General features: G+C 39.2%; 1 protein-coding gene and 1 long non-coding RNA gene across 10 annotated transcripts in view; one reads left to right on the top strand and one right to left on the bottom strand.

Moving 5' to 3' along the window:
* DNM3 (dynamin 3) overlaps positions 1-27,646 on the top strand; it is a 177,206-nt gene that overhangs the window by 56,198 nt on the left and 93,362 nt on the right. The window lies entirely within an intron of this gene.
* LOC118170460 lies at positions 6,165-9,413 on the bottom strand. The gene is made up of 2 exons (XR_004752726.1): positions 9,232-9,413; positions 6,165-8,931 (listed from the first exon to the last, which is right to left on the bottom strand). It is a non-coding gene; the product is annotated as an uncharacterized LOC118170460 (long non-coding RNA).

The raw sequence follows: 27,646 nt of genomic DNA, 5'->3' as shown, positions 1-27,646 counted from the left end.
CTAGGTCAAGAGAAGAAGTTTTATTCTTAGATTACTGAAATATAACTTGAAGTATTTTGCTGTAGCATCATAAAAATAAAAAGAAATGCCAAGGTGCCCTTATGAATGTGAAAATTTTGAAGCTGTCATTTTTTTCTGATCGCCCTTGAATCTATTAGAACGTAGTGCCTTAGACTAGGTACAGGTAACTACCTCTATAGGTAAGTGATGTGAAAGCAGCACCCCTTCCTGCGTTCAATCTCAAGCACTTGGAGACGCATCTAAAATGTGCCGTGGCAACTTCTGAGGTATTTTTGGTTTTTTTTTTTTTTTTTTTTTTTTTTTTTTTTTGTCTGATCTTTGTTTAGTGGAAAAATGAAAAATTCTTCAAAATACTTATGGAATGCCCTCCCCTACACAACATTAAAGTAACTGATTTGTTTTCATGGTCTGTTAGAGAGAGTCACCTGGAAATCTTGGAATAGTACATGGAGGGAATTGGCTGCTGTGTGATTTCCATACGTCCATTTAAAAAACAAACAACAACAACAGTAAAAAATACAGATTTTTTTTTTTCATTGCTAAACATTTGTGTTTGAGACTTACGAAAATATCTGTAGTTCATTCAGGCTGATACGGGAGATCACTCAGGAATTTCTTTCAGTAGTAAGAAGATAATAGTGTAGTATTCTTTGTTTTGCTGGTGGAAGAGGTTCCTTGGCAAGTACAGATTTACTGTTATAAGTTGGTTATTCTGAACTAGGAATAAGTTATACTGTTTTATTTATTTATTTTATTGCTTCAGGACCTTTCCCAGTAGGACTTAAAATTTAACCAGGTGTATTTTAGATGTTCTCTGAAGATGGTCAAAGCCACAGCTTGACCATGAGGTTAATCAACAGACCAGTGACTTGTTTCAGAAACAAAACTACTGGCTTCTGAAAATAAAGCAGCAAATATTTGGTCTGCTGGCTGGATTCCAATTTGTACAATTGCATTTGGTGTCCTTAAAATGTTCTCCTCACTTTCAGCTTGGTTTGGTAGTTGTCACATCCTGTTCTTGGATCGTTACTGAAAAGGCAGCATGCTCTTGTATCTCCACCCTGGTAAGATATGTAGTCTTCAGCGATGTGTGAAGTGATACCCATGTTTACGTGTCCGGACTGTGCCCGGCTCCGTACGGGTGCGCGCGCTGAGAGGTCGTGGGGAGTTCAGGTCCCCTGCGCCTCCTGCACGGGGACCAGTCGCTGCTGCCATCCTTACAGGGTAGCAGGAGCCTCTCCTTGCGGCTGGGAAGGATGCAGCAAGTCTGGTCTCACCTCTGTTATCCGAAGCAGTTGGCCAGCCACAGAGAGGAGTTCATTCCCCCTGCGCTTCAACCCCTGAGCAAGGAATGCTGCAGCTTCTCATGCACCAGAGAGCTCTGACAATGTTCTGTACAAAGCCACAGCGCTTGCTGGGACCTCTAGGGCTGTGTACCCCCTCTGGTGTAAGCTGAGCCTGTTTTGTATAGTCTGGAATTTACTCTGAGATGAAAATCACTCTCCGAATGCGAGTAGTTGCTTGCTAGTGCCATTAGGAGGATGTAAATTATTTCCCGTATTTGTGAGTTGTGGCTTCTGGAGGGGAGAATGCAGTGGAATGCATTTTGAGGCAGAAGATTTCAAAATGTGTTGTATGATATCAGCATTAAAAAAAGAAACCAATTGTTTCTTTTGTTCCTTATTGACATGGTTTTGTTGCTGCTCAAACATACAACGGGATTTTAATGCTTGATGAGATGGGAATCAGTGCCTAAGAATGCTTTAATTTTGTAGTTGTGGATCAGTGTGGGTAAAGCAGTGGTACTATTAGTTATGTGAATACCAATCTGAATTAGTTTCTGATCCTGCATACAGTTGCTTGTGTTCGCAAATTTGTAGCATGACCGTGACTTTGTGCTTTTCCGCTCGCTTAAAATCAAGTGTGGAAAATGTTGTGTGCTGCTTTGAGACTTGTAAATAAGTGCAACGTTAGGACCTTCATTCATCCTGCAAATACAGTTTGCTCTAGTAGAGTATCCCATGTAATTACTAGCTGAAGTGTTACGAGGCATACCTACAAAAAAAATAATAGTTCTGAACGCCTTAGCTCTCAGTTGTTACTGCTTTTAGTAGCACAAAAAGCTGTACGTTTTTGTGCTCGGGCTTGGCTGGGAGTCAACCTGCAAATGTGAAGTTTCTGAATTAGCCGCTTCTACCTTAACGTGGACTTTGGGGACGTGGAACGCCATTGTAGCCTGAAAATCAAAGAGCTCCTTATCGTAAACAGAAGGATAGGGTTTGTAAAGCAACGTAGTGTTTTTACAGGGCATAGTGTGAGAATTTAAGTTATTCTTCTTTCCAAAGGATCCAGAGATTTCAGTGGCGTTACTGGTGCACAAAGGATGCCAAGCTGGGCTCTAGGATAAGCACCTTTCAAAATGAGAAATTTTTGTTTATTTGAGAAATCTTTTTTTCTTATTTCCCAATCAAATATTTCCTTTTTGCTTCAATAGTAAAGGGCATTACTAAGTTATAGATGGATTATAATTTCACAGGATATTCCCCATTCTGTGTGGTTTGGGGGGGAGGCATGAAAATAAGTAAGGAGGTAGCAGAGCAAAAAGGGGAGAAGTTTCTCTCGGCTCTACCATCGTGTTTGTTTCTAGGATTAACTCGCCACCCAGTAAGCTGCACTCGGCTGCGATGGCTAACAGGGATGGTAGTGATTCTTATACCGCTGGGAGTTAATAACGCCAGTCGCTCAAGTTTTGGGGCTGAGAAGGGTAAGGGTGTTTTGTCCTCCCATTTACAACGGTGCCGCAAAGCTGCGTACAAATAAAACTTCTCGTTAGTGAGTTAATCAGAACAACTAGGAAAAGAGTACTATAGAAAGCACGGTAAAAATTTCAGCAGTGGGTTTTATTGTCTTTTATAGGCACTGTTGCTTTGTCTCTAGGTGGGTCGCAGTACGCGGCTTGGTCACTGACCGACCGGCTGAGATCCAGAGCGGGCTCTTGGCTGTAGCTCGTGGTGAAGATGCTCTGGGGTGTGAGAGCTGTTTCCCACTGGCCGGCTGTCATTCAGGCTGGGTTGTCATGTGACTGCCTGTCTGTGCCTGCTGTACAGGTGAGAGGATGTTCTGCACAGCAAGTGTAGACAGGCAGACACATGACAACTCCGTCCAGCCAGTCCCTTGGAGCCATCACCGCTGGTGTGGATCACTTTGAACCAGTCCGGTTTGGGGGGCTTTGTTGGGGGGAGCACACATAACAGAAGTAAACTTTAAAGCATTGGGAGCTGTAGGACAAGAACGTAATTCGATTTTATTCGGAAAATAAGCATCTCAGTACATCGGTTGGCATCGTGCTGACATATATCAGAAGTGATTTTGACAGAGTGGTCACACTGAACATTTGTGAAAACAAAAAGAATCGAAACCGAGGTTTATTTTCTATGCAGCTTGTACAGGAGTCTGCCTGCATACTGGACTCACGCATAGTAATTTAACCAGATGTTTTTACTCTTCTTGGAAGCACAGAAATAGTGAAGTTCAAGATAAAGGATATGTTTATACAGTACATATTTTCTAGGAGCAGATAAGTACAATAATCTTGCATGTTAAAAATAAAATCTTTCTGTATAAATGGAGACAAATAATTTTGCACATTAACCCAGTTAAGGGGAACATGCTGGAAAGAAAACTGGTTGCATTTTATATCAGTTTTGCTAAAATGGGAATGCTATACGCTTATCACAATATATTCCTTTAGCATTTTGCTTTGGGTATTATTGCAATTTAGCTTTCTCTCAAAATCCACGCTTTATAAGGAAAAATATTTGTAGAGGTTCAATACGTTTGTCAGTTACATATTAAAAAATAATACATGCAAGTAGTAGCATTTTACATAAGACGTGGTATTTTGCTAAACTTTGCTCTGTACAGAATACACACAATGAATGCAATCCAGTTTTGCAATGACGTTTACACTATCATTAGGCTGTTGTTTCAAAAGGTATAAGCACGTTGGAAGCATAAAAGGGGTGCATGGGAAACAGTTGTATTGCTCTTTTCTACATATTAAATGATTCTGTTTTCTAATGGTGTTCTTAAATCTCCGTTGCTCACTAGTGCCACCATAGGTAAACAACAAACTTGTGCTTTCAAATCCTTCTCAAGCATATCCTTTACAGAATAGCAAAACCCTTTTTAAGTTCTAGCCTGAGAGCTGGTTATAGAAGGGATGAATTTACCAAAGGGCTGATGGTGTGGATAGTGCTGAGGTTTAAATTAGTCCAATATTAAATTAGTAAGTAGCTATTTTGGTGTTCTAGCTCAAATCAGTATTTTGCCCTAAAGAAAGACACGTTGGCTAATATATGATTTGAAGTATTTAAAGGAAGGGTATCAATTATATGACTAAAATATATCAATTTTTCATGAAACTAACAAGATAGAAGAACATACCTTAAAAAATTAATCAAACGCAAAACATGGCTAGCTAATGCAGACATTATAAATTAATTCCAAGGCATGAAATATGCTTCCTTGGATTTTATAACATGCTTGATTAAAATTTTACTTAGAACTACAGAAATCCCAGTGTGTGCTTTAAGTTGGCACATCTTCCTACTCGCTTGACCATTTTAAAGAAAAGAAGTGTAAAACTAGAAGAACTTTTAACGCAAAAATAATACAAAGTTTCCTTTATAGGTTACGTCAGATTTAATTTCTGAATTTAGTTGCTAAAGAAGTTAGTAGTTTGGGAGAAAATTTAGCTCTCAGTTTCTCTATTATGAATCTTTGAAACAGCAAATAATGGTACAGTAAAAATCATTGGCAAACTATTGTATAACAAGATTGGGAGAATGAAAATAAGCATATTAATTAATAGGTTTTCCTATTAACAGCTATCAGGAAACTTGTGCTGGGAGTACAAGTTGTAAGTGGAAAGCTTGAGCGGTCTTTCTAATAACTGTACACAAAGCGAATTCATCAAGGAAGCAGCAAGTGGCTTTACATTTTTAGCGGAGGCAAATTTATTTTGTCTTCAGTTAATTCATTGGGTACAACTAAGATATCTCCACCTGATCTTTATTTGAAAGCTGATTTTCCTTTAAACTTGGTATTTTAGTTGATTTGATAAACGGGCTAAATGTTTGTGTGCTTTGTATTTCATTTATTAAGTCAGTAGAGGGCTTATGAATATTTTAGGATACTCATAACAAATTCCAATGTAATATTTCCAGAAACCTATCTTAAGGACCTGGCTTTAAATTTTGGTAGCTTGGATATTAAGTTGAGAATTATATTCACTCCAGCTGTGATCAGGACTTTTTATTTAAGGGGAAGTTGTTATTTTTAGACACTGTTTTGCAGTGCAGCATAAATGCAGCACAGAAGTACAGTAGCATTATTCAAGAAAGTTTCTTAACTCTGGTATTTCCTGTCTTTTACTAGCTGTAAGCCTGCTCCTTAATATTATTTTAGTTTTTGTTAAAATGAAGTGCAGTTCAGGAAGCAAAGCCTTCTGCAAGTAAAAGTTAATTTATGCCCTTGATAACACTTTTTTTTTTTTTTTTTAAAAAAAAAGCCTAAGATTTACAATTTTATTTTCCAATCTGTTTAATATCTTTTGATTTAGAGATAAAAATCATACCGTTTAACACTATTTAGGAGCTTGGAATTGTTTGCAAGAATTTCGCTATTTTAATTATAATATTTTCTACCTAGCAGTGATACTTGGGTGGTCTGCAGAAGCGTCTGTGGATGCACATTGATGGTACAGGAAGAAGGGCAAAGAATATGGAGAAGAGAGCAGTGTCTTTTAGTCTTCTGAAAATACTGATGCATTTAATAGCACTGGTAATTGTAATACAGAAGACAACGTGCAACTTAATGGCAAGGCTGAAAAATTATAGCAGCACAGGGGGAAGCCAGCCAACTTTACAGAAATATAGAGCAAATAAGCAACCAAAGGCAAGAAAAATTATTTTTAAAAATGGCTTTTTCTTGCCTTTGGTTGCTTCACTTATTTTTAATCATTTAAGGAATATACATTAAAAAAAAAAAAAAAAGAAATATTTTCTCCCTCTTCCCTACTTAATTTTGTTGACTGTACTAAAAAATTATGCCCCTCCAAAGATGAAAGAAGGTCCGTTATATTGAAACGCTGACCTCTTTAAATGTTCATACTGGCTTTAATTTGCCCCCTTTTTTTTTTTTTGGCCTTCTGTGTTAATAAGAATCGTATCCTTTAACTCACATAACGGGTTTAAGCACTGGTATCCTGACTGCACAAAGCTCTCTCCGTGATTTAGTATGTAGTCACCTTGCTAATATTTGCTAATACTTTTTGCAATTACTAAAAAAAATAGTCAAAAAGTCATTGCAAAAAGTCATGAAAAAATTGTATGCAGCTACCTTGTCTTTATTGGCATGCATGTTTAAAACCTATTTTTTATAACTATGGAAATCTCTTCTGCTACGATTATGATCAACTAGAATTTGTTTCATCCAAAACAGCGCTGTTTTAAGAACCAGAGAATCACTTAATTCACTTTGAAAATGTTTTGCTTACTGAGCCGAAGCAGTTATACTTCCTTATTCATTGCTAACAATGCAGGCTTTCTTTCTCTATCTGCTGCTTTGCGCACTGCAATCCCCCCTCCCCTCCCTTTCCAAGCCCGAAGCCAAGGGGGCCTCCTAGATCTCAGCCTTACAGTCTAAAAATGTAACTTTGAAGAGTCATGGGTGTATGGGAGGGGAATCACTTCCTAAATCCAGAAAGGTCATTTAAAATAAAGATTAATGCAAATAGCAGACTAGAGATAAGAGAAACACTGGTTCCATATGTTTTCATTGTCCTTGCTTACATAGCAGAAGCTGACACAAGCTATCTTGAACGCTGCTTGCATTAAACGCCTATTACTGACTGGATAACAATACTTTTTAAATTTCTAGATCAGAATTATAAAAAATAATAAAAGTGGCTATGCAAATAAGCAACAGATTAAAAAAATTTGCAAGCAAGCATTTTCCCCTTGAAAGCATAACCGAGCAACTTTCTCGATGCGACTTGAAAGCCATTTTCCTACTGCTTAAACAAAATCTGTCACACAACTTTTCAGATTTGCTATGCCTAAAACAGCAATCAGACTCAAAGATTCAGAAATATTAATGCAAGTCTGAATCTGGTTCCATTATTTTAATTTATTCTTGTGTCTTCAGATTTGCTATTAATAATTACATTTAACTATCTTGTAACTTCACTTCAAAGCACGACGAGGGCAAAACTTCCTCCTACTAAGACTAACGGATTAAAATCCACTAATTTAATTCTAAAGATAATCTTTGGTGAAATAAAGGAGGAGAGAGTGGGCAACCTAGAGTATATCTACAATATAAAAAGCAATAATACTTTTAGTCAAAATACATAAGCTTTGATGGGAGGGTAAGGGAAATGACAGTGATAGTTCTTGCTTCCTAGGTTTTAAGGCAGCCAGCATAGGTACGGTCACGCGAATTCTACGTGACCAGCTCTTCCCAATAGGACTTCTATTGATTATTGAAGGAGCAATGAAAAAGGTAATAATTATATATATATTTAAAACTCGTACAGCATCAAGGCTGTCTGAAATATAACGTTCATTCTCTAAAATTGACTGGTTATAATACTAATGGCTGCATATTTCTGCTAATTCTTTTTATAGTACAAATATTGAAAGCCTTCCTGGCAATAACGAGCACCATATAGGTGGGATTTTTTTTCCAGTTGCAGTAGTTTGTTACTAGTGTTAACTTTAGGGGAGCTGACTCTGGTGTTCAGCTGGTATCAAATTGCAGCCCAGACTTCTTGTATTATTCTGTCCGTGGGGATTTCATTCAGCCTGAGGGTTTTTTTCCCCTACCAGGACAGCTGGAAATTCACCAAAGCAAACTTCTGCATTCGTTTACAAATTCCATTTCTATCAGTGGGATTCAGGACAAAGTAACTTATCGTTATGTTAGAAGATGTTAGAATGTTAGAAGAAATATCAGCAATGCAAGCTATACACAAGAGCAGCAGCAATCAATTGGTGCTGATCACTTATAAGCAATGGCCAGGCAGGTATTGGGATGGAAAGCTGCTTGTTCTGTTTTATTTATTTATTTATTTATTTATTTTCCATCATGTCCTGCACTTTCAGAGGTAATTTTTCCTGACAATCAAATATTTTGTATCCTACACGGCAGAAGCCAAGCACGGAGTAGTCTTATATTCCCTATGGCATCCCCCCCAGTTTTCATTAGCACATTTAGCATAGGTTACTTGCAAAGAAGTTTCAGTTGCATGTAAAATCAAAGTACAGTTCTCCCAGCAGTGATATATATATATATATTTTACAATAGTTTAAAATAATAATCATGCATTCTTTTCTATTACTTTATTACTTAAGAGAAAATAATTTCTTAAAATTGATCTTCAGATCATAGTTCATAACAGGAGCTATGCAGAATACATACTTCTAGCAAGCCTTTTCTGCGTTAAGAAAAGATATACTCCTTAAATATTTATACGGATTGCTACAAGTTAAAAAAATAAATTAAATTTACCTTTTTAGTTTGTGGGGAAAAATAAGCTTTATTTTAAATTAAAAAAAAAAAAGAAATGCCCGACTTTAACTATGCTCTTGTACACTTCTCTAAGCAGTATACCTCTAGGTAGTATACCTCGCTCATTTCTTGCATAGGTTTTAGTAAATCATCAGAGCTCCATCTTTCTTGCAGTGATGACTGGAGGAAGGGGGGGGGGAGTCACCTAGGTTCGCCAGGTCATAGGCCAGGTGTTCTTCCAAAGTAGGCCTTACCAGAATGTCTTCCCCGCATTATTCTGCAGTCCTCCTTTTTCACAGTGTCCCTTAGCGTTTCTTATTCCCTAGTGTGCAAAACCTGTGAAGAAAAATACTGTATATGAGATCTGAAAGGAGCAATAACTGTCTTCTCCTTGGCAAGAGCAACTGGCGTCCCCAATAGTCCATGTCGCTGCTTTCCCTTGCCCAGTCTAACCAATGTGCAGACTACTGTACAACAGCATTGTCCTGAACAGGTAGTCTGAACACTGGGGCGACGGAGCAGGATCTCCGGACGCTTCTATTTATTTATTTTAAATCCTCTTTTAGTCTTTGGGAAAAACTGCCTTCCTGCATCACGGGTTGTGCTCGGCTCTCCCTCACACTCTGCAGCACTCACTGAAACACACTGAAGTGCTGTGATTTCCAGTCTTGACGTGGCACATTTGCAGCAGACTGGGGATCTGGCAATGAATTTAGGACCAGGAAAAGGGGGAGGGCTGGGCCTGAGAGTCCATATATGGGATGATGTCACCCTAGGGAGGTTTGGGTATGCACTGTGCCGCTGGTGAGACCGCTAGAATTGCCTGCTCTCAGACATGGGTCTGTGTATAAAATGGTACCAGATGTTTTAGTGTAATGTTAAGCAGTCATTTCATCTTCAGGCCAGATTTTTTTCTTCAACTGGGCAGGAAGTGGGCCCCAGTATGGAAAAGCTGTAAAAAGTCAAGATGTACAGTTTCACTGCAGCCAACGGAGAGCGAGTTAACGGAGACGCAGAATTTGCTGTTTGTTGCAGGCTGAAAAACCGAATTTATAAAAAGAATTCTGCTGGACAAGCTAATGCAACAAGCCAACGCTTATTTTGTTTCTTTTTAATGCCTCCAGTTGTGCTTTTATATTTTGGCATTTCAGACCAAGAAAAGGGCAAATAGGTTCATTTTTTCTTGGAACTGTCAGCGGCATGCAGGCTGCCGAGACTTGAACAGTAATTAGAGTTACTTCCTGAAAGTGAAGCCCCCATGAAAAGTCTGGAGAAATGTTCTTTGTCATAGCCTCTACATGAGTAATTAGTTCCACATGTGGCCTTCCTATTTCCCTTCAGCTATTTTGGCTGGCTGGCTGAATACTTTGCTATAGCTCAAGACTTAAAGAAGCTTTAAAGTTTTCATTTCAAGCATCCACTGTGAAAATAGCTATTTCTGGTGTCATAATAAATTGCTTCTGGTAGATCAGTACTATTAGGCCTGGCATTGTTTTTCACTGGTAACCCTGCTGGTCCCATTTTTCTTTTAATCGTGCTTGGTGGAATTATCCTGCTAAATTTTATCTTTGATGTTTACCAGATCTATTGAATTTTGCCAAGTATGACTTTACCGTAGATTTTAAGATATTCTCCCCACAGGCATCTATCCTTGTTCTCCTGTAGACTCTTTTTTTTCTTTGTTACTCGTGCTGTTGATTCTAAGTGTTGTACTTGTTTTTTTTTAATCTGCCTTAGCCCGTGGTCTAAGACAAAGAGATACTTACCGAGTAAGCTCCTCTGAAGTCAAAACTGGAGGTGATTTTACATAGGTCTGTCTCTTCACTTTATGGAATTGTTGCCAGTAGCTATTTTTCTGCCTAGAAATCTGAGGCAAATGTCAGTATTGGGACTATATTCTGAAAAGTAGATATCCACCAACTTCCTGAACAGCTTTTGAAAGAAGTACATATGTAAATCTAAATGTGTGCTGTGAGGGCTCTGGTGTCCTAAATAGCTTCTGTGGGTTGCAGGTCTGCCTAGGTAACAGCAGATTTTCTGGGAACCATAGCTTCTAGAGGCCCGCATGGGGCAGGCTGCAGAGGTCTGACTTCAGGGATCATTAATACAATTAACGTGAATATCAGGAGAGATGAATTCAGAGTCTCTGTCCAAGGAGAAGGGACCTTCAGACTGCGTTATTGTGGTGGCACGCCAAGCGCTGCGTATCTGTTTCACATTGTGTGTCCAGTTCCACCATTTGGATCATGGTAGCCTAGTTATGTACCCAAGCAGTGGTGAGAGATTTTAATTCAAGAAGGTAGAGATTTGAAGAAGCTGTGGAAGGAGTTTTAAGGTGCAGAGTGCTTGGCTTTCTTAGAAGCAGTAGCACCAAATCAGCATGTAAGAGAAAGTGAATCGATCACTGTTAAAATAGACAAAGTAGGGAACACTGTGGATAAGCCCAGCAAGGCTCCTTGTCTACGTATCACAGCGCTCACAGGAGCTGGATGTTTTATTATATCCCCATTTGGCATTTACCTTATGGAAGAATACGGTTTTGGGAAGTGTGAGTAGTGAGAATTTTTTGTAGATAGGCCGCTCAGTGTAATGGGTGAGATTTTCCCCACTGAGGAACCATCAGAATTGAATTGCTGCATGCGTCACCGAGAGCAAGAAATTGTTATGCTGTCAAGAAAAGACAGGGTTCCAGAGATCCTCTTCCATACCAGCAGAAGGGGAGGTAGGCTGACTTTTCACTATTGCAACGTAGGTTGCAAAGATCCTGAATAAACCAGGAGGCAATGAGTTAATGATCCAAGCAGGCTGAGGGTCTGAGGGATATGAAAGTTTGAATCTTGCTGCTGACTGCAGCAGCATTAATCTGTGAATTTTTCACGAGATGGTTAAATGGAATCAGAATAGCTCACCACACTGTGGCCTGGAAATTCTCCCCCTGTAAGCTTGTTTCCTGGCAAGAGTGGAGCTCTAGGGGAATAGAGTACATGAACAGGGACTTGGGGTTGTTCTGGGTGCCCAGAAGGATGCTAAAGCCTCAGTACTAATGCAGTACAAAGCTATTCATACCTCTTGTGCACGTTTCTTTTTCCTTTGTAAATTCTGCTCAGCTAGTTGCATGCATCTGCACGTAGATTTAGAGTACAGTCCCTCCTTTTTCATTTGATCTCTATTTGGAAAGGCTAAGGCCCAGAAAGAAACAGGCATTTCCATTCCTTCTGATAACAAATTGACATTATACCTGAAGTATTTAAAGTCTTCCACTAAATAGCTCTCCAGCTGTACTGTGCATTTTTTTTAAGCACTTCTGACAAAACTGATACGCTTCCAAGGCTTTTGCTTACCTGTAGCTTCTTAAATGGCAGGTTGCTTTCATGGGGGCAGTAATCTTGACTTGGAGAGTTTATATTAATAAATTGTTAAGAGCTCATCTGAAGTGCCTTCCAAAGGTGATGATAAATTTTCATTTCTCATTTCTCTTTATCATTGTGCAGACATTTCTGTCATGCCTATGAACTCAGCCCAATGATGAAATTATTTTCCACAACCCTAAAATATTCTTTATTATTATTATTATTATTTTTTTTTAAAAAAAACAACTTGGAGGAAACTAAGGATTTTGAGAAGTCCAATTCCTTCCTTCTTCATTGACGCTTACTTGGAGGGCTACCATGAAAAAGAAAATAACTATTTCTGCTTGAGTATTTTCTCTTACTGGCAGCCCACATTGTTGTGCGAGGCCACTCTCCATACTGAACAGGACAGGTGTCTTTAAAATGGTCTTGAGGCATAGCTAGCACGAGAGCTATGTGCTTCTTGTAGTTCATAAAGCTTTCTAGGCTCTATTTACACTAGAGAAGTGGCTGAACTGTTGCTAATGTGCTTTTTTACATTAAAAAGTTATTGCAGCAAGTGTCTGGACAATTGTAAATTTTGTATTGCTATTTTTCAAACTCTCTAGATATGATCCAGGGAACTACAGAACAGTAAGCTGGATGTCTGCAGCTGATAAATTAGTTGAAATAACAGCAGAAAATTGAGCATAGCTATTTTTGAAATCATTCTGCAAAAGAAAGTTGTCTGCTGTAATTTGTTCTAGATTTTTTGCACATCCACCAGTAAAGGTTAACCCTTTTGGGCATGCAAGAAGCAAAAACATGCTTCTAAGAGGACAGGAAACAGGTAGGCATAGAAAACAGGCAGCAGTAGGGATAGTCTTTTTCATCACAGCAAAAAAGAAAAAACAATACAAAACCCAAAGAACAACCACCCATCATACAAAGCTACTTTCAGGGTCTGATTTTTGTAGCCAAGGTTAATATCATGTATTTGCAAAAGGGTGGTTAGTTAGTAACACTTGTGGATAACAGTTACCCACCACCTCCCAAATTACACTGTGAAATCTTACTCACTTTCATCCGTAATGCGTGGACAATGGATCCAAAACTAAGGTAAGGATAAGGCAGGCAGAGAAGAGGTGAGGGTTGAAGAAGTATCTTCATGTGTGGAGAGTGTCTGATACTTGCTTCTGGAGAGTTTGTCACCTGTTAATCACCAAATGTCACTGACATCTGGGTAATCTCTTGCAATCCTGTTGTTTGTTGGTTTCTGCTGCAAGTTGACCCGTGGTTTTTGTATTTTTTACAGTCTGTCCTTAGCAGTTTGGTTACTTCTGGCCAATGCACAAAGGAATGACCTGTGCTTACAGGTATGTGTCTGTTGCTATGAGAAAGAATTAAGTGTTCCTCGTTTTGCACCTTGAGCTTGTACTGTCAGCCTCATCTACTGATCGTGACATTATTTGTGACATGAGAAAAAAAATAAAAATCTTGAGGTAGGCAGCAATTTATCAGTGTTAGCCAAAGAATCCCTTTGGAAGGGGCACTGTGTGAAGGCTGCCTGACTGCAAAGAGCCACATCTTTAAGTGCTGCTCGGCTTTCGGAGCAGTCTGGCCTTGGCATTGCAGGTAGGGATGTGCTCTTTTGTAAATTACTTTAGCCTAGGTCTGTATGTTCTGGATAACCTTCCAGCCTAGTGCCCCTCTTCTGGGTAGTGAATAAAGCAAATAATGTGCAGGTAAACTAGCCTTGAAACACCATGTTCTCAGTCCCTTTGTTGGCGTCTTTTTCACTTGCTCCCTCTGGCCTGCTTTCCCTCTCATCAAACATATCACCTGGATGCCATAGTATACTCACTATTCCACCTTCTCTGTAACACTGTTTTCCTTTCTCCTCTGCCACTCTTTTGTTCTGCACATGCTTTGCCTCCAACTTCGCAAGAGTTTGCAAGAGAGAGGCATGAAAGGGGAGAACGTGGAGCTGCAAGGGGTCAGTCTGGCTACTCTGAGCACCTAACAGAGTTGAAAATCACAGCAGCTAAGTTTTGGAGCCCATGTTTCCTCTGTCCTCAGTGAGCACGGGGCAACTTTAACGATGAGGTAGCTGCCAGTTGTTAACTGATGTTGATGTCCATCCACCCTTGCGTAGGTGAGGAAACGAACAGTTAACAGGAGGTTCAGTTCTGATGCCACTCTTTTTTTCCTCTGTAGCAGTCTGGTTATTTTCACCCTGGCTGTAATGTCTGCATCATTTTGTGTTCTTGTATTGTTCAGTATTTTTTTGCCTTCGTGGACAGTGGTCCAGATTTACCAATGCATAACCAGCAATGTTTGAAAATAACCAGAGCACCATGGATCAGGAATCTTCATGTATGAGTGGCTTTGTGCTCCTCCTGTATTTTCTAGTTTAAATTCTGTGTACAGCCACGTGACTGAACATCTGAACTGATTTTGGACAGTGTTGTTTTTGGGGAGCTACGTACATTCAGCACGGTGGTAACAAGTAATTGTAATGACTGAATGACAATGTTTAGTTTGCATGCAGGTTATTACATTCCTGCTAAAATAAATATCTGCCTTGTTGAATTGTTGTGGCCTAATGGAGGAGGTATCCTCTGTGCCTGTCAGGTTTTTCTTCAGGAAAAGAACAGGATATGGAATAGCTTTGACATTTCCTTAGTCTTTGCTTACTCATACGCAACACACAATTAGTGGAGATGCAAAATTAGCTGAGCTAAGTTCATTTTCAGAGTGGTGGTGAAGAGCATGATATGCCCTAGATTAACGCTGTCTTCCTTCTTGACTCCTGTGATCTCCTCAGACTTTGTTTTAGCCCTGAAGCACGTTAGTGTTAAGCTTTTGGACCCTTTATAAAACCCAGATGTGCAGCTGAATCAAGTGTTCTTTCTCCCCAGTCGGACTCAAATGATTCACTCAGGTTACCACATCACTGACTGATCATCGCGTCTCTCACAGAAGATGTCACTTCTGTGGCGAAGTGTCTCTGGTATTCAGTAAAGCAAAATAACCAGACAATAAAAGGGAACAAAGCATTTCAGTGAGCGTAGGGCAATGCTGTTTACTGCCTAGCCAAAGAGATAGATAATGGATAAACTTGCAGTGGTTTTTTTTGTTTGTTTTTTCTTTTCCTGGGGAAAAAAAAAAACAACAACACTTTTTTGAAAATAGAACTGTCTGGGTGACCAAAAACAAAAAAAGCACATACTTTATAGAAGTTTCTAGTTAAAAGTTCTGTGTTAAATACTTTGATCTTGTTGGGTTTAAACTGCTGCTTTTGTCTAATTAGAATTTGGGGTTTGATTTACCCCTCAAACATATTTTTATGAACATTCTTTCTGCTGCCCAACTGAGAGGCAGTTTGTTGTTACTTTTGTGGGTTTTTTATTTTATTTTATTTTTCTGGCAAAATTTTGTGTTGCAGCTATTTCTATGTTTCAGTAACATAATACGCTCTGGGGGCAGATCTTGGAGAACTTTGACTCTAATGAATACCAGTCACGTGAGAGCAAATACATGATTTATTACTTGAGCATATTTTTGATAGTAACGCCTGGAGATTGCTTTAGTGGGGGGAAGGGAGATCAAGAAAGAGAAGGATGCAGTTGAAGGAAATTAGTGGCAAAGTGATGTTAACTCTCACCTCAGTTCAAGGCTGTGGTTTATAATGCCAGCGTTGTGAATGATCCCAAAACAAAAACATCCATCCTTCTCACATTTAAGAATAATCTCAAGGGAATTGTGTTGTAGAAGCAGATCTTAAAATGAACACCAGCAATATTGCTCAGGGCCTCTAAAACTGAAAGCCATTTCTTCTAGTATTTATTGTCTTTGGCAGAACTATTATCCTCTCTTTATATTAACTGCTGCATGAAGTGTCGTCTTTGTCTTGCCAAAACTTCTGTTCATAATATATTTTTTTTTCTTAGGTTGACTTGCCTTTGATAAAGACTTAACAATACTGAGTCAGGTTCTTGAATGTGAAATTGAGAGTTCCTTTCCTGAGGCTGAATATAGAAATCAGTCACTTGTGCCGTGCAGAGACACGTGTTCTAGGAAGAGGTGACTGTCAAAGCGTCTCAGTGAGTCTGTTGCTCCAGCTCCATGAAAGGCTTTGGAGCGTCCCCATGTAACAGAACCACTCGTTCTGTTTTATGTCTCAGTTCTAAACCATGTTCTAAAAAATTAATAACTGATATGCAAAGGGTAGTTATGTGAGTAATATCCAAGGGTAGGAATAAGAGCTAGAATTTAGTCTGGCTTTTTTTTTTAGTTCCTGATGATTTAATCAGCTTCTGTTACTATTCATCTTGAGTATCTAAGCATAAACATTTAAATTAAAGTTAAGGGTCAACTTAAAAGCATTTTGATTGCCCAGAGATATTGAAGTGTCTTGTCAGACGTGCTTTCTGTAAAATCTTCATGTGAACTGCTGAATCCTGATGCTGCCAGGCATAATTTATGTATTTATTTTTTCTTTAGGGTAGTTGTTCCTTGAAAGTGTGTGAAACAGAAGAATTAATGTATCAACAAAGTCATCATTTTTTATTTCAATATCCCTGATATTCAAAGTTACTCCTTTTATTAGTGTCTTCCAGGAAGGAAGATTTCAAAATGCTCACTATCATTCCCCCATATCTTCCAGTATAAAAGAACAAGAATTTTCTACTCAGCATATGAGCTTCCATAGCCAAAAAGAGGCTGTGTCCTGCTTTCCTGGAAGTATGTGTTGATATTTGCTAGTAAGTTAACTAATGTATAATTTATCATTTAAAATCCTGATAAAACTGAGGTGCTAACAGATTCTTGTCTGTGATTTACTTCACCTGATTACGTTTTAGTGCTTTGCCATTGCATGATTTCACTAACATCCTTTAAGCAGTTGAGACAAGCTTTGTTCTAGAAACCATTGAGCCGCTTCCACTGCGTTGATCAGGTGGATAATCCTAAGTGTTTGGCAACATCCGTCCATATTCACTGCAACTACTAACCAGTAGACACAGCCTACTGAGGCCCTTTACGCTGGTGGTAGACTTTCCTTTTATGACTTACTATGTATTTTCAATTGTTTATTTAGTTTCAGAGAAACTAAGTAACTTACTGAGATAGGTTGAGAGATGGAACCTTGCAAGAAAGGCTTATGAAAAGGTTTTTAATGGTTAGTTGGTTTAAGTCCCTTTCCTTATGGGGAAGCTTTCCATCAGGGTAGCTTAAAAGTGTCTGTTGGGTGAGGTACTCATGACAAACACCAAAATGGATGCCTCTTGGCTCCAACTCCTCAGAGGTCAAAATGTTGGGGTTTTTCCCCACTATTGTCTGGAATCATAGCAATAATTTCACTTGTAGTATTAAAACCCCCAACTGAATAGCGTTCCTTTTTGAAGTCCCTCTTTCTGCCTCAGTGTCTTTTTCCTGTGGGGTCTCTTATGACCCTTCTCTCTCCTTTCATGTGTTTGCTTTGCTGATCTGTGCTCTTTCATCTCTCACTGACAGTAACCTTCACTGTGTATTGATCTGTTCCTTTCGTGGCAGTCTCCACAGCTTAATTGCAGGCTTCCCTTTTGCTGGTGGAAAGACCTTGTCTTGGCTGTACAGAATTACCCCCTCTGCTGTCCAAACTGAGTTCTTCATCCTAAAAATGAAATCTTTTATGTATGGTGCTTAACCTCTTGTGGACCTAATCTTGATTAAAAACAACACAAAACCTCTGCAGATACTGCTATTACACAAATTCTTTACAAGATAAACCTGCCCGTCTTTGCTCACATTTCACATAGCTGCAGTGGTTTCCTTTGTTGGTGTACTGATGTTCATCTGCTATGTGAATCTTTAGGCAATTTTCAAAATACACTTAAGTTTAGAAATGAATTAGATAGCTCTGCTGATTCCTTATTGGACCTTCTCACATCTGTGGAGAAAAAATACATTAATCGGGGACTGGTTAAAAGGTAAGACTCCCTGAGAGAACCAAAGGCCCCTACAGATTGTACAGTCTCTTACTCCAGCTACAAGGAGTATTTATTCAATATGTCTTTTCCTAAAGCCTGAGAAAATCATTTTTGGTTGAACACTAAACCATTCCCTTGCAGGTAATGCAGAACATGCAGAAGAAGCAGCAATATTTTATGGGCATTGATGCTTACAGTATTATTCACAAATGGAACGTTTGTAGGGTGAGACCTGAAAAATCAGATTAGTGGGTAAATTTTAGAGACATCCAGGAAAATGATGAGCGTCGGTGCCTGAAACATTAAGGATGCTGAAGTACGCTTCTGAAAAGCTCTGCAGCCAAGCAGGTGTCACAATCTGAATTCCCAGCTGATGGAGCTGAGCATCTTTTCTGCTGAAAAAGCTCACACAACTAGTCACTTCATTTAAAAAACAAAACACCTTTATAGTACAGCGTAATTATCCAGTAGATTTTTTCCTCTATGTTTCTGGATTACTCGAACAAGACTTTCAATTGTTACTAAATGTGTTAGCATGGCCTATAGTGCGTTTTAGCTGTGTATTAAATGGTTACACTGAGGACATGAGACAACACTCATGTCTGTAGCACTTGCTATCACAAGCTGGAACCAAAGGAACCAAAGCACCTTGTGCAAGTATAGCTTTCTGCATTCTGTTCGTAAAATTAATTTTTCAATGAAGGAAATTAGTTTTCTGGCTTAGCAGAGCCAGAGCACCCAAGGACCTGTGTCACAAGAAGGTTCAGCTTGTGACCTCATAGACCAGGGCTGGCCGAGAAGCACTAGGGAGAGGTCCGAGGTTATCCCATCACTCCCCTCCACAGATGAACTTTTCAAAGTGGAGTTCACTGGATTTCTACTCAAAACAGGTAGACAAATGGAAGATGGTCAGTAGATTGAAAAGAATTGTCAGGTATCTGAGAATCCTCTGAAAGCAAATTCAGTGTTTTGGTTTGGGAAGTTAACAACTTGAGCTGATGGGGGGGAAAAAAAGTAATCAGTGGAAGAGAGTAAGCGATGGAAAAGTTTGTTTGTGACAGTCTGACTTTTCTGGGAAATGAATTTCATGTGAAGACTCTGCATTAGAAGGTGCTACCCCCAAGACTCAGAAACATGCTGCTTTTTCAGTAGCCTGGCCTGAACTTGGGTTTGGTATCTGAGAATACTAAAATCTGAAGTGCCAGGTTGATCAGCGCTATGGTCTTTTATAGGGATAACAGGTCTGATACTGGATTTTATAGCATATGATACTGTATAGATACCTTACCAGGTCAACAAGTATGGAAAAAAAAACATCCCTGTATCATATATTCATGTATTTCATAGTTTTAAGTTTTCTATAGACTGCTGTTTTCCCTGGTTATGTTTTTTTTTCAAATATACATATATAAGGAGACACAGAATCAGTAAAACTTCCTTAACTTCCTTTTCTTTTTTTTAAATGTCAAAGAATTTTCAGTCTGCAAGACTCCATCAAAAATAGACCTGCATAACAAGTAACCTTTGATGTGTTCTTGGTTTTTCTAAGCAGATGTGTATACTCAGGTGCTAATTTTAAAGGGTATTTCTGTCAGGCAGGAAGTTCATCCCTTGGTTGCGCACATTTTCTCAATGACAAGGCGTTAGCATGTACAGTTCCTAGGTCTTGCTGGAGTTATTTGATTCTGTCTCCAAGTGTGCAATATCTGAGTGTCTTGCCTTTACAGGGACCAGTGCTGTGTCATTCTGATGTGCTAACTGAGTAATGCTTATTGAGAACATCTCCCCACGCATGTGCTCCCTCTTGGACTTTTACCTTGAAGAGGAAAATGGGAAGGTGCTCCAGAATGTCTTCTATTTCATTTCTGCATCCCTTTCATGACCCCCTTAAAGCTGTTCTCTAAAGAGGAGGAAATCCAAACAATTGTTAACTGATGGCAACAAGAAAAGCATTTGACAAACAGCAGCTTATCCTTCATTCTCTTCCATTGACATGTAACCCTCCTGAGAGTGCTTAGGGAAACCAGGAGCTCGCTGCTTTTGTAAACCTCCCTTGGTCTCTGATGGAAACATGGTGCACTTGCTTTGGTATTTGTATGTCACCAGGAACTGCTGAGAACACAGGAGGGAAGGAAAAAAAAAAAGGATTAGTACAGCCTATGAGGAATAGGATGAAAAGATGCATTTTTTTGTAAACAAAGTCAGAAAGACCTTGTAAATAATTGTTTAAATCATCCAGGAAAGCTGATGGCATGTAATAGTTATGGAGGCTTCTTGGCATAAGCAGTGTTTATTGGCTGGGTTTAGTCCTAGCACTGAGCATGTCAACGAGGTATAAAATTGTTAGTGCAGGAAAACTTCATGTCTTGGGAACGGGCACAAAATGCATTAAGCTGTGTGGTGTGGGCACAAATAATATGCCAAGAAACAGAAAACTCTACGGCAGGTCCACGTGGAGACGGCCAGCATCATTTGAGCGTGCATATTTTATACATACTGATTTATTAGCCAGATCAAAGTGGTACTTTTTAGAAATGATTTACCCTAACGAGACAGAGCACAGAAGTATTGCAGTGTTTTCATGCACAGAGAGTTGTCTCCGAACTCCTGCACTGACAACATTCTGAAAGTGGACTTCAGATCCGGATTTGTGGGAGGGATTTCTTAGTTGACTGTCTATGAAACATTGCATGAAGGAAAATGGAAACCATATGCAATTCACTACACAGATCTGGTTTTCATTTAAATCTTTTCCTGTATTATATTTTCTGCTAGCAGAAGAGAGAAACAAACTGCTAGATGAATAGTATAGAGCTTAAAATAAAAGGCAGTGCATTTTTTAAGAACTAAAGAAAAAGAAGTGGTATTTGACCAGTACTATAATTTTGTGTAGGATTCTATAGGAGTGGGACAATTTGTACATAATATGCTGGAACATCTGTTGTTTTAAGTGTTAGTGGATTGAATTGACATGACATCAACAGAGCTGCAAGGTTGCAGAGTTACTAGATCCATGCCATTCTAGGAGTGGCACCATAACATAAAAGTTCTGGTGAACTCTGCATTTTAGCTCCGCATGCAGAGCTAAAATATGTAGTAGTTCCTAATGTTGTTCAAATAATCCTTTATCTGGTGTGGAGTTATGGAAAATTTCACCATCTCTGAAAACAGTCCAGTGGACTTGCTCAGAGTCTCAGGATTTGGGTTTTTTTTCCTAGTTTTGAACAGAAGTTCAGTTTTTAAAAGTTCACTGAGACTCTTTAGCGCCAAAGCAGTCCCGTGTTTTTGCACAGAGCCTGGGAAAAGAAGTGCCGCAGGACAAATAAAATAGAATACAAGGCTTTAAACAAAAAAGCTGTACATTTTAATATATTGGATATGTTATACTTCAAGTTCAGGCTGTGAATGAAAGACTTAAATGGCTTGAAAGGGAAGTTTTTGAAGATCTTCTGCATCTTTTGGAAGCTGTACAAAATGGAGAACTTCAGTCATCATCACCAGGTGCTCAGGAGTATGCGAGTGGTAAACACCTACATTTGTGCAGGGATTTCAAGCTGTTGAAAGTGCTACCCAGCAATGTAAACAGCGTGGTAAGGAATCTCTTTCATTTGGTCAGGGAAGCAGTGAAAATGAAGCAAAGGAGATGGATCCCTAGATCCAGTTTTCCTAGATTTCCCAGGAGAAGGTTGCCTGGATCTGCTTGAAAAATAACAACACTATCATAAAGGAACATTGCAGGCATTCAGAAGTGTTTCTGTAGCTCCTGTCAGCTGCACGGAGTAAGGAAGGTTGAAGGGCCAGTTTCAGTGCTAGAGCTCTTTAAACAGCCGTGCAGTATTTTTGTGTAACTACGATGAGAAAGTTAAAATAGCTTCTGAGCACAAGAAATGCATTGAATAACTGCCTGTGCACATTTTACACAGTGAAGGACTGCAAAAGGAGATACTGAACTTGCAAAAGTAATTAGAGAGGCTTTCGGAAAGCCTCAACAGATTGCATGCTGATGACGCTGCTGTCATGCTGTTGGTAGAAATCTGGCTTGATTTAATTAATAACAAAGACCTGGAGGCACACAAGGGCATAACCAAAAAGCAAGTCAGAGAAGCCATTGAATGTTTCTACTGTTTTGTCAGTGTTGCACATCTCGAGTGTTCTCTCAGAGTATTTGAATTCCAAACGGGAAAAGAAATTGAAATGCAACTCAGTGGAATGTAATTCTGAATTCCTGCTGTTTTTAACGTTAAATACAAGAGCGACTTGTTCTGCTTCATTCTTTTGGGGAAGGTGCTGATGAGATATAGCTAATTCAAGAATTCACTCGATTCTAAAAACGCGCTGAGATGCCTGCCCTGTGAGAACAGCTACAGGGTAATTTGGAATTGGTGTAGCCAAAGCTTCGTACCAAACCACGTGTGTGGTGGTTGTGTTTTTTGTTATTGTTTTCTTTTTTTAAAGATAGCTATGTGGTAGTAAAGTGCTGAGTGGACAGGAGGCATAATTATTGTATCCTGGTGTGTTAGTGACAAAATGGATAAGTTGTTATTTGGATTGCTATAGAATAACTTGCAAACATTTCACTCAAAAATCCAGATTAAACAGCTAAAAAAAAGATGTTAATCCTCATCAAATATACCCGCCTGGTATATCTCGTTCCCATTTTTTTTTTTACCCTTATATGTTTTTAAGTTGTAAGCACATCAAAATACTGATCGCCTCTCAGTGCATCTAATCCTCAGTGCAAAAGACGTGAATCTAAGGGGTAGCATTTGGATCCTGCAGTGGCAAGAATGTTTACTACAAATAATACTAACATTTGGCTTGTGCTTTATTTCATGATATGTCTTTTGTCTTTAGAAGTTTCCTTTGAGTTCCTTAATTTTGGAGGGAAAGTGAAATATTGTGTTCTTCAGGTTGGATAAATCACAATGCTGGGTTTGGTCTGATTTTTTTCCAGTTAGCCGGAGAGAAGCATGTTTTTCTGTGGAAAATTTAGCTGTTTGGATGTATTGGAATTATTTGAAATTTTATTTATATACTTTCCACCTGTTGAGACATGTTTGTGGTGTTCTTTTAGTTTTCGTTCACGATTCAAGACGCTGTTTTGAAACTTCATATTTGGCATACTCTGAGGTATTGACAGACTGCTGCCTTGCCTAGGAAAAACAATCATGGGCATTTAAAAAAAACATTCTTGGTGGTGTCTCTCCCTTCTCCACTTTGAAGATTCACCAAGTTTAATTATGTAAAGTCAGTATGCTGCTATTTTAGAAGTCTCAGTTATGTTTAAAGATAGTGTGCATTCAATTCCATATCTGTCAGTGTTTTGTTCGTTCAGGGGAGGGATGATAGAAAATTGCCTGTGCAAGACAGCAAGCTTGTGTAAACCTCCCTGTAACGTGAATATTTCTTTTCATGACTGTGGTTTAATAGCTGTTTATTACACCATTAGATACCCTTAAAAAAAAAAAACAAAACAAAACACAACTGTTAGTTGCAGTTGTAGTAGAATCATAATTTAAATCATAAGAGAATCATAAATTTAAAAATATGCAAGCTGATCGGTGATAGGAGAGAGAGTAATACATAAAAGTAGTATTTAATTACTTGAAAAAGGAAGACTGTCTGATAAGAGAGATTACAATGCCACTGTTCTCCCAGAGACATCATCCCTGAAAATCAACTTCTTCTGAATGGGCTGTCTCAAAGCAAGGTGGAAAATCAGTGAAGAAATCAGTAATTGCAGGTGGTTCTCCAAAGGAGGCTTTAGCCCTAAGTGAGGTCTGTGTAAAGCTCTTCTCCTAAGGCTGAGGCTATACTTGGATGCATACATGCAGAACAAAGCAGAAATTGTCCTGTTTTTAATTCCACAAGTTGTTCATTATAGCACAGGCTTGGGGATTTAGAGCTGCAATGTTAGCAATACGTTTCACTGGAGATGCTGAAAAAGCAGTAGCTCAGGAGCTCAGGAAGCATGGAAGGGAAGGAAGCTTCATAATTCACCAGTGTTGGAAATGGTTCCATCATAACGTTTCAGAACGTACGATAGGAAAGCAGGAGACCAAGATTTTTGCCCTTGTCACCTGCTTGTTGTATGACCTTGACCAAATTCTTTCTCCTGTGGGGTGTCTTCTCTGTAGAGCCCTCAGAGCAGGCTGTGCTACAATGGGATGCAAAGTTCTTGTCTGGAGCTGCAGTGAGAAAGTAGCTAAAGCAGGTAGTGGGGAATGTTGGAAGTTATGTAGGATACGCTAGTTAGCTGTGCAATGGGAGACGGACCATGTGCGCACAATTCTGTTTTAAAGGCTCTAAAGCACTAAAGGCGCCTCTGTCCTGTGAAATCTTCTGCTGTGTCCCCATTACGATAGCTCGTGGAATTCTTACATTCAAAAAGCTAGGAAAAAAATACAACTCCTTGTGCAATATGCTATCCCAGTCTTAGGAGAGGAGCTTTGCAGAAAGCTCATGTTTTGATACAGCCTCCCTTGGGAATATAATCTGCCAGCTAGTGTTTCTGTAGCCTTATGCCTGTGAAATTTGGCTGGGACTGCTTTGCACTGCAATGAATCGATGCAGTTTGCAACTTCACTGGAGTCGTCTTTGTCACGTGGACCTAATCTTTGAATTTGTTTTTGAAAACATGTCACCTGTTGCATCTCCCAGATGGTCTCTCGAAGGGATTCTGCTGAGCCTTCTTGGGGTCCTTCAATTCATCCCCCAGTGACTTTCTCTCTCCTGCTGTCGTATCCACAAGCCCCAGCCTCCTAATTCTAGAGGACTGCAGTTCTTGCTGCACCCAGTCCCCTGCTTGCCCAGAGCCATTCTAGCCCCACGTAACTGTTTCTGTGCTTTTCTTGTCCATGTCCCATATATTTCAGTCACATCAGAAACTTCGGTGGTGTATTGCTCCTCTTGCCTTTATCCTTTACCAATGTTTTACCCCAACATCCTTTGCTGTGATATTACTCCAGTTCCCAATTAAAGACAACCACAATTATTGATGTGTGCACATAACTGTGCATTTTGAGGGCAATTAACAGTAAATTTTCCAAAATGTGTAGATTTTCTCAAGTGAGGTTCTGTTACCAAGAGATTGTAAATAAGGGAATGATTGCTCAAAGCAGAGAGTGCTTCTCTCAGGGCTTTGGTCTGCTTGGTGTTTTGTCTACCTGTGACGTACTTGAGTATTCTGACAGAGATTTGCATTTTGTTTTATTTTTCTCTTGGTTTGTTGCTTTGCTCTCAGTTCACCGTGCAGCTGGTTTGTTGGTAGCCTGTCATAATCAGAGACCATGCTACGCCACGTGTAGTTGGGTTTGGAAGGCGCGTCCTCTACAAGAGAAACACATTAAGGTTGTGTCTGTTTCACTCACCTCCTTGCAGTTGCAGTCTAATCTCCTGCAGAATTTATTTCTGCCTCAAGGCTACATTTATTGTTGCTCCCTACCATAATTTCAGTATTTTAAAACAATTAATAAAGATGTCTGGTAAAGGCCGAAAACCTAATGGTAAATTCCTTTTACATAGGGTATGTGGATATAATGAAAAAAAAAACATTCTCCAGAGCCAGGAAGTCAGAAATGAGGCCTTACTTTATGGTATCTGAAGGTAACATCAGGGAGAGCTATTAAACATGTGCCCAATTTATAGTCTTCTGTGCAGAATCTGGTATTTTACACCATGTTACGTTCTTCATATGTTTATGAAGGTGTTGGTGTTTCATTCGTTTAATGTAGCTCCGCTCTTATCTACGAACTTCATCCTCAATTTTATACCTGAACATGCTTATCTGATTGAGTCTATGGTAAAACCAAAAAGGATCTGTGGTGAGATGAACCACTACTCATTTATGTAGTTGTCATGACAGTGTTGCATTTATTTGCCTCCATTTGGCGTGTCTTCCCTGAGTTAATTTGAGATCTGATTTGCAATGATAGCAATTTAGCTATTTGAGGTAAAAAGAAGTGAGAAATAACACTAGACTGTGTCCAGGAGCATCCCTGGTAAAGCCTTAACCATTTGGATACCTACACATACTTCTATCACTCCTACCTGTACAGATAAGCTTTCAAGTGTGAACTGGTTCCTACCAAGTTTCTTTTCTATTCCTAGAAAGGGAATTCGATTTTTTTTTCCCAGCAAAATTAGATTTGATAAGAGAAACTATTTATAAAGTTAACTGTTTTAGAAGTACTTGTAAATGCACTTAGAAAATTCTTCCAGGAATGTTACCAGATCCCAAGAGGAGGCAATTAAAGTTGTTCAATATGCCTTATGAGAGTAAATGTTACTGAATTAACCTCATCTTGTGGATAGTTTCCAGTTTCTTATTTCTGTGAGCCTTGGGATACTTTTGCGAAGAAAGAAAAGGTGAAGATTGTGTTAGTACAATAAGGGAAAAAACAGCAGAAAAGACTCGGTGGGTACTATCAGCAGGAGATCAGAGGACATTGAGCTTGGGACTTGGAGAGGAGCACGATGCTTAGTGGAGACTGTCTTGCAGAGCAGGTGGCACTGCATGCTTTAGTAATCCTGTTAGAAGGTAAGTGTGAACCCACAGTTTTGTCTCTTCTAATTCAGTGCACACATAGAAAAATCTTACTTTTAGCAACCGAGAGGAGCCTAAAAAATATGGGCAGCCTCCCAGAAATCCTCATGTGATGGTCTTATGACTAATAATAAAAATTGAAGTCATCCATAGACTTTAGATTCTCCAAAGCTTTGTGACGCAAATGTCAGTGTCAGACCCCGAAAGAGCATCGAAAGATTGCAGTAGGTATTCCTTGAAGATCTTCTTAGCTAATTAAAAAGAAGTTGGCATTAAGTTAATACATTTCAGTCTTAGCTAGGTGGCTATTTAGTAACGGATGCTTATGCTGTCTTGTGTTGCAGTACATATCATCAAAATTAGCACTTCTTGGCTATTGTACCTGAAGATGTTTACCTTGATATGGTTTAAGCATGTGAAGGGCATTGCCTGAATGCTCCTGCTCGGCGGTTAAAGGCTAGCCTTAAGGAACTCTTTATATTCATTACTTGCTGTTCAAACTGGTCTGGTGATTTTGTTCTGAAAAATAATTATGTTGATTCAAAGATGCTGCTGTAGTGTGCATAAGGGGAAAAAACCTGCTTTCCTGTCCTATAATCACCTCATGCGTTCTGAAAATAAATGGCATGGTTTGCACTTCTTAGCATATGCAATATGTTTTGTGGCCATTGCTGAAGCATGGTTGTGTATATTAACAGAAACCTATACCTGCTTGTGTAATAGTCACATTTTACCTAAAAATGCTGCATTCTGGTTTCCATCTCCATTAGGACCCGTTATAAACCGTGTTATGGAGATTGCAGAATGAATTGCAATATTGCAGGCCTGATTACCTGTTTCCAATAGAACTGACAACTGCAATTTACCTGAAATGTTTAGTCTGGTTAGTGGAAAAACTTGATTTGCTAAGGGATATCTCCTTCAGAAGTCTGTCCCAGCCTCTCCCAGCGTCAAAGGGAAAGCTTAAGAATCCCTGCAAATGCTGGATAGTGCGAAAAGCAAATGGAAGAGGAATATAGATACTTAGGGGAATGTTATATCTCTTTGTATTCTTCTCAATGCTGACTTAATTACTTGGGGGTCTGGATTTGCTTTTACTGCTTTCTGCTCACCGCCCTACTCAGCCCACACAACTAAGAAAGTAAAGCAGAAGCAGCAGTTTGCTCAAGTGTTTGGTTCTACCCAGTACAAATGCTCTCACAGTT

The sequence above is a fragment of the Oxyura jamaicensis genome, chromosome 8, assembly GCF_011077185.1.
Source record: "Oxyura jamaicensis isolate SHBP4307 breed ruddy duck chromosome 8, BPBGC_Ojam_1.0, whole genome shotgun sequence".
NCBI lineage: Eukaryota > Metazoa > Chordata > Aves > Anseriformes > Anatidae > Oxyura > Oxyura jamaicensis.
Note: the sequence above shows the minus strand (reverse complement) of the source record. Positions and strands in the feature narration are given on the sequence as shown.